Source organism: Cibotium barometz, chromosome 10 (genome assembly GCF_041138505.1).
Source record: "Cibotium barometz isolate CiBa-2024 chromosome 10, ASM4113850v1, whole genome shotgun sequence".
Classification (NCBI taxonomy): Eukaryota; Viridiplantae; Streptophyta; class Polypodiopsida; order Cyatheales; family Cibotiaceae; genus Cibotium; species Cibotium barometz.
This window is the reverse complement of record NC_141055.1, coordinates 54407714-54414127: the sequence shown is the minus strand read 5'-3', so window position 1 is coordinate 54414127 and position 6414 is coordinate 54407714.

The window sequence follows — 6414 nt, the reverse complement described above, 5'->3', positions numbered from 1 at the left end:
GCAACCATATGATGGAATTACCATCATAGTATCCTTGTTGTTGAAGCACATTCATAGGCACCCATCTTTGATGAACATTGTAAACTAGTGGCCGATGTGCTTGGTGCTGAGGCTTTCTTCTTTGTGCAAGCTTAGGGGACTTTGTGATGTGCTTGGGGACCCAAGCTTTGGTATTTCTTTGGCAGTACCCTTTGTGCATGCAGCAATGTTTTTGGTACCCACACTTGATGACTTGGTAGAGATATTTGAGGAACTCGCATAGGCTTTTGTGCACTATGTTGTGGAGTACTTTTCTTTTTCCTTGGTCTCGAGTGCTGCGTTGATGATGAAGAGGTTTTGACTATCGAGGCACCCAAATTTGATTGGAACCTTCATAGTAGCCTTGAGATAGAAGTAGCTGCTTCTCCACCCACATTTTTAGATATCGTGATTGTGGTAGTCTTGGTGGAGTTTTCTTTTGGGTTGATGTGGAAGGTTTGGGGCCCTCCTTGAATTTGGTTGGTGCTGAGGCTGTAGCTTTCTCATGGGCATTATTGATGATGATGAGGTTAGATTCTCTTGTGGAGTGGTTGTCAATGACGAGGTCTTTGAGCATGTGGTTGTCTCCTTTGGTGAGGTTTGTCGGTGAAGATGCATAGGCTCCAGGGTCTTTCCTTTGAGTTCCTTGTTGGAGATAGATGGTTTGGCTGTGGGAACTTCTTCAAGAATAGCTATTGATTGTGAGGTTTTGGCATCAAACTTCGTAAGGTGAGGATGGGGTTGAAGGAGTAGATGCTTTATCAGAGCCGATTGTTGACGTAGATGGTAGGTCATTGTGTAGGGGGGCTTTTGTGGAACAGGCTTGTATCCTTTTGCATTCAACATCATAGATATTCATTAAAGTTGGATCCTCTTCCTTGCAGTATGGTATTGTCAACTTTTCATCCGTTGACCATCATGATGACTCTATCGCTAGTAGCAAAGCACAATGGTGCTTGGGCAACAATAGTCCATTTATGCCCCAAGAGCAAATCTTCTTCCAACACATACTCAACCACAAAAAACTTACAAGTGAGGGGATTAGTTTCAATATACATTGTATGTTTAAAGTACCAAAAACATGGTATGTTCAAGTCTTATGTAAAGGTAATACTTTTAGAATGTGCCGTGAGTGTTGGTTGACCTAACAAATCCATAGCTCAAGGGTCATGAGATTGTGTTCTCGTGTTGGATAAAGTTGTGCTTGAGTTGTGGTGATTTTATTTGAAATTTCCAATCCCACCAAAATCCTAGGGATCTTTTCAGTAAGATATGTTGGAAATTCCAGCTCTTAAGGTCTCTTGATCCTGTTAATAGCAATTTTACATTGCTTGCACGAGTGTTCAAGGTGACTGTTTGCATGTATTCATCTATTGAATACAACGATTCACCTACCCAAGTTCCGCCAAGGACAATATCATACTCAAGAGAATCTAGGGTAACATGGAATGTAAATTTCATATTGCCATCGATTGTTTGAGTAGTGTATCTAAAGTAACCTGGAAGCTCAATGTTTTATCCATTAGCTCCTTTTGCAAGACTATTACTTGTAGGGAGGAGTTTAGGTTGTCCCAATGACACCCAAGTGTCTATTGTCACTCACGACGTTATGACTAGCTCGATGGCTAATCAATGCTCATTTGTGATTAAGTTATTGTTTCGGCTTCAGATCTCGTTTATGTTTCATACTCCCATTCACTTTCGTCCTCATTTTGGCTTTCAGCTTTTTTAAGAGTACCCAATGCGTACACTGGCACACTGACAATTTATAATGAGGTATGTTTGGAAACTTGCAAATCCTCATAGTCCTGTTTTATGGAGTTCTTTATGTCTTGGTATATGAGCCCTTAAAGTAAAGGTGCGAGTGCTGATGTGATGCTAGCTTTATCATGAGAGAAGAGCATTCCTCCAAATGAGGTTTTGAGAGATTGTTTTAATCTTGTAAGGGAATTATCGAATTCCTCATGTGCTTTCTCAAGCGTATAGTTTATACAATCTATTCCAAATGACTCTTCTGTAGAGAGTATGTATTCCTCTTGAAAGGAGAAGCGGTACTCCTCTAGGCTTTGTATTTTGGTTTGCTATTTTAGGATTGGCATTATGAGGCTCAATCACAACTAGTGACTCTGTAAGACATTCAACCAAGCTAAGCATGCTTTCTTGATCTTGCTCTTTATGTTCCGCATATGTCATGTGATCATTATTATCCATTTGGGGTGGTTGGGTGGGTTCTAGTTTCTTGATTGGTCTATGTGGTGCACTGAGCGAAGAACTTATTTCATCGTCACACTTAGTGATGTACTAGAACTTGTTTCATTTTCTAACTTTCTTTGACTTGTGAGTTTTTCATTATGTTTACCCATGTGACGAGATCAAATTTTCTTTTGGGTTTTTGTATCCTGTGTCGCATATATGGGTGTTGAGGTTTGTGTGGTGGTCTTTGAGGTGGATGCTTTTGCATCTTGTATAGCTTTTGGCTCTTTTGTGTTTATAATTCCTTTTTGGGTTTATGTCCTCTACTACAGGCTCTTTTTCCCTGTCTTTTAATTCAGCCTTGGTTTTGATAGTTTGTTGTCCCTTGTCTTTCTTGGGTTTAGAAGGTTTTGTTTTCTCTTTTGGGTTCTATTTTAAAGCATGTTCTTCTACCCATGTTGAGGTTTTGTCTTTTGCATTCTTTTTTACTTTTCTTATGCGTTGTCTTGTAATAAGCCTATAAGCACATTCAATGGCACCATGGATAATTGCCCGTTTTGTACACTTAAGATGTTAAGAGTTGTATTTTGTGAGACGAATTGCATTGAAGCAACTTGTCTTGGGTAATCTTGGAACATATGATCAATGCCACATTGTTCACACATTGGTTCCAAGGTGTCAATGACTATGGGCATGTAAGTATTCCAAACTGTGCAGTTTGCCACCTTGTGAGGTCCATGACAATTGAAACATTGAAGTGTTTGATAAACTACTTCCTCATGACCAGTTTCTATCCTTTGGACTATTTTTGTTTGGTGCACAGGAGATGGAGGTTTTGAGACAATTGTGTGGATGAAGCGGGATACTTTTTAGTATCATGGTCAAAGGTTTTACAATATATGGAGTATAGAAGAACAGGTGCCTTGTATGCATAATGAGGATTGGGATGGTCATAGTGATTGCACTCAACACAAGGCATTTTGTTCCTCACTTTTAGAGGCATTAAGGATGTCTGGTTTTGAAGGCTTTCACCCTCTCTTAGAGATGTTGGCTATAAGGTTATAATAAGCAAGCCTACATAAAATTTGGGAATGTCAATTCCAAGATCGATCTTTCATTTGCCATTACTTCACTTAGTTTAGATGAGGAACACCTCGTAGCATGATCATCTTTTAGTATGTTATTACCCAAACGTATTGCTTCTTTACAACATTGATTGAATGTTTCCAGATTGGATACAATGATCAATTTGTGTAAGCTATTATTCTTCAAGCCCATCATGAAACATCTCTTCAATTGAACATCGTTTAATATTTCCCATGACTCACAACGTGAGTCCAAGAGTTTTATCCTAAGGATAAAATCTCTAATGGATTTATTTAGTTGACGCTTAATTGAATAGAGTTCTATTACTACACTCCACCGATCACCTTGTCTGGAAAAGCCATGTACAAAGGCTGATTTCAAGGTTTTGAAGTTGGTCTTGATCGCAAGCATCAATGTGATGAACCAGCTTGTTGTGTTTCATAGGCTAAGTGGCAAGCATCTTTCGAGCCACATGATTTGGTTCATTTATATGGCATGATTGGTGGCCATAGAGTCACCATTATGATCAACAATGGAGCCATGCACAACTTTCTTAACTACTCGTCATTAGCCAAAGATGAGGCTACCTAAGACCAATAGTGACCAAAAGTACATAGTTATGACAAAACCGTTCGGGACATGGCGGTTTCAGGAGTGCCACTTGGTATGCAGGGCTACGAGGCTATGCTTGATTTCCAGGTCATGAATTTAGCTAGGGTAGATGTCTATCTAGGTAAGGAGTGGTTGTATAAATTGGGCCCTCCTCTGCATCGTAGTTACTAAGATAACAACCTGGATTTCATGCATGAGGGTGGATGTATTTGCGTGGAGAGCATGATGTGCCAGGTACACCTTTGATATCGTGTGTGTTGTGCCATTCCAAAATGAGCTTGACAAGATTCATCACGTATACATTTGTAACCTTTTTGCATAATTTTGTTTCCAAAGATGAAACAAAATTGAATTATGTTTCCAAAGATGAAGCAAAATTGAATTATGTTTCCATAGATAAAACAATAAATTTAAATGGCCTTGGACGAGACCCCCTTTTTTGTAAACCCTATTTTGTCTACATGTGAGAAAAACTTAAAAAAATCCAAGGTTGAAAACAAGACGATAAAAAATTGATAAGTAGTAGATAATTTAAATTCTTTATTATTACAAGAGTATCCGGATGTTTTTTTGGAATATTTTCCAGATGGTGTCCCACCATCTAGGGAGGTAGACCATTCCATTGATGTACTACTAGGTTCTAGGCCTATAAGCAAGCTTGATTATAGACTTAGCCACTTTGAAGCATAGGAGGTAGAGCGACAATTGGCCGATTATGTGAGAAAAGGTTTCATAAGACCTAGTTCTTCACCATGGGCTTCGCCTATTCTTTTGGTAAAAAAGAAAGATGCTTCTATGTGTATGTGCATAGATTACCGTGTTCTTAATCAAATTGTGATTAAGAACAAGTATACAATGCCCCACATCAACGAGTTGTTTGAACAACTCAATGGTTCATGTTATTTTTCTAAAACTGACCTTAGGTTGGGCTACCATAGGTCAGGATCAGGGAACAAGATGTTCCCAAGACCACGTTTAGAACTTTATGAGTTTTTTGGTCATGCCATTTGGTTTAACTAACACGCAGTGACATTTATTACGTTGATGGGGACAACATTTTACATCCATACTTAGGAAAATTCGTAGTGGTTTTCCTAAACAACATACTTGTTTATATAGCAAGTCGAGAAAGGAACACGTAGAGAATTTATGCTTAGTGTTCAAAAAACTTAGAAAGAATAGGTTATTTGTGAAGGAAAGAAAATGTAAATTTTTTGCTAAGAAAATTCATTATCTAGGCCATATTATATCGCTGAGGGAATGCAGATGGATCTTGAAAGTGCGTGCTATTCTCAAATGGTCTGAGCTTAAAAACTTAGAACCATAAATGTTTCTAGGTTTATAAGGGTTTTACTAATAGTATGTAAAGGACTACATGAAGATCGCAGTCTAGTTGATAGATTAGCTGAGAACTAAATGCAAAATTGTTAGGAGAATCCACAATGAAGTTTTGAGAAACTCAAGGTTGCAATTGCAGGTTTATCTATCTTGAGTAAATTGCACCTTAATGATAATTTTTTCATAGAAATAGACGCTAGTGGGGAAGCCATTGGGGCGGTTTTAATACAAGGGGGACACCTAGTTGCATTTGAAAGTAAAAAGCTTGACCGTGTCCAACATAATGACTCGGCCTATGAGCAAGAGTTACTTGTAGTAGTCCATGCTTTTAAAAAGTGGCGATAATATTAATATGGTGCTACTTTTGAGGTCTGTAGTATGGACCATGAAAGTTTGGCTTTTAAGTCAAAATGAGTTGAAAGGTAGAAAAGCAAGGTGCGAAGAGATCCTACAAGAGTTTGACCTTTAGCTTCGTTTTTACCAAAGAGGTAAATTTAACATAGTAGTGGATGCGCTGAGTTGTATTCCAATGGTGAACGAGTTAATCTTCACCATATTCAAGAACAAGCTCTTGGAATCTCTATGTGGTTTGTGTCAGCATGATCCATCTTAGTCAGAGGTTTGGCTTGCTATATGTGCACGCACTTGCCACCATTAGTAGCCATTGCCTTCCTTGTTAGAAAGGAGTGTTAATCCGAAGTAATTAGCCGAGGTTTTTGTAAGAGAAAGAGAGAGTTTTAGTTCGAAGAGACTAGATGGGTTCCTTGGATTATGTGTACCGAGACGAAGAGCTCGGGGTTCAACCCTTCACTACCATTTGACATTGTTTCAAATGGGGGTGATAAAGTTCGTTGGGGGGAAAGGTTAAGGAACTTCTCTATCAACGATGAGTACTTGCTTTACAAAGGTAGAGTTTGTGTGCCATCTATTTGTGACTTTCAGTGACAAATTCTTATTGAAAGTCACGATAGTCCAAGTCCTAGTCACCCTAGGGTACAAAAGACCTATGCACTATTTAGTTTGTTCAAGGACATCTAAGACTTCGTGCTAGGTCAATAAGCATGAGCATCTCAAAGTAGGAGACTTTATCTAGTAGAAAGGAGGTAAAAACTCTTGAGCTAGCTATTTTTCTTTGGTAGAGATAAGAAGTTTGATAGCCACTTTTGG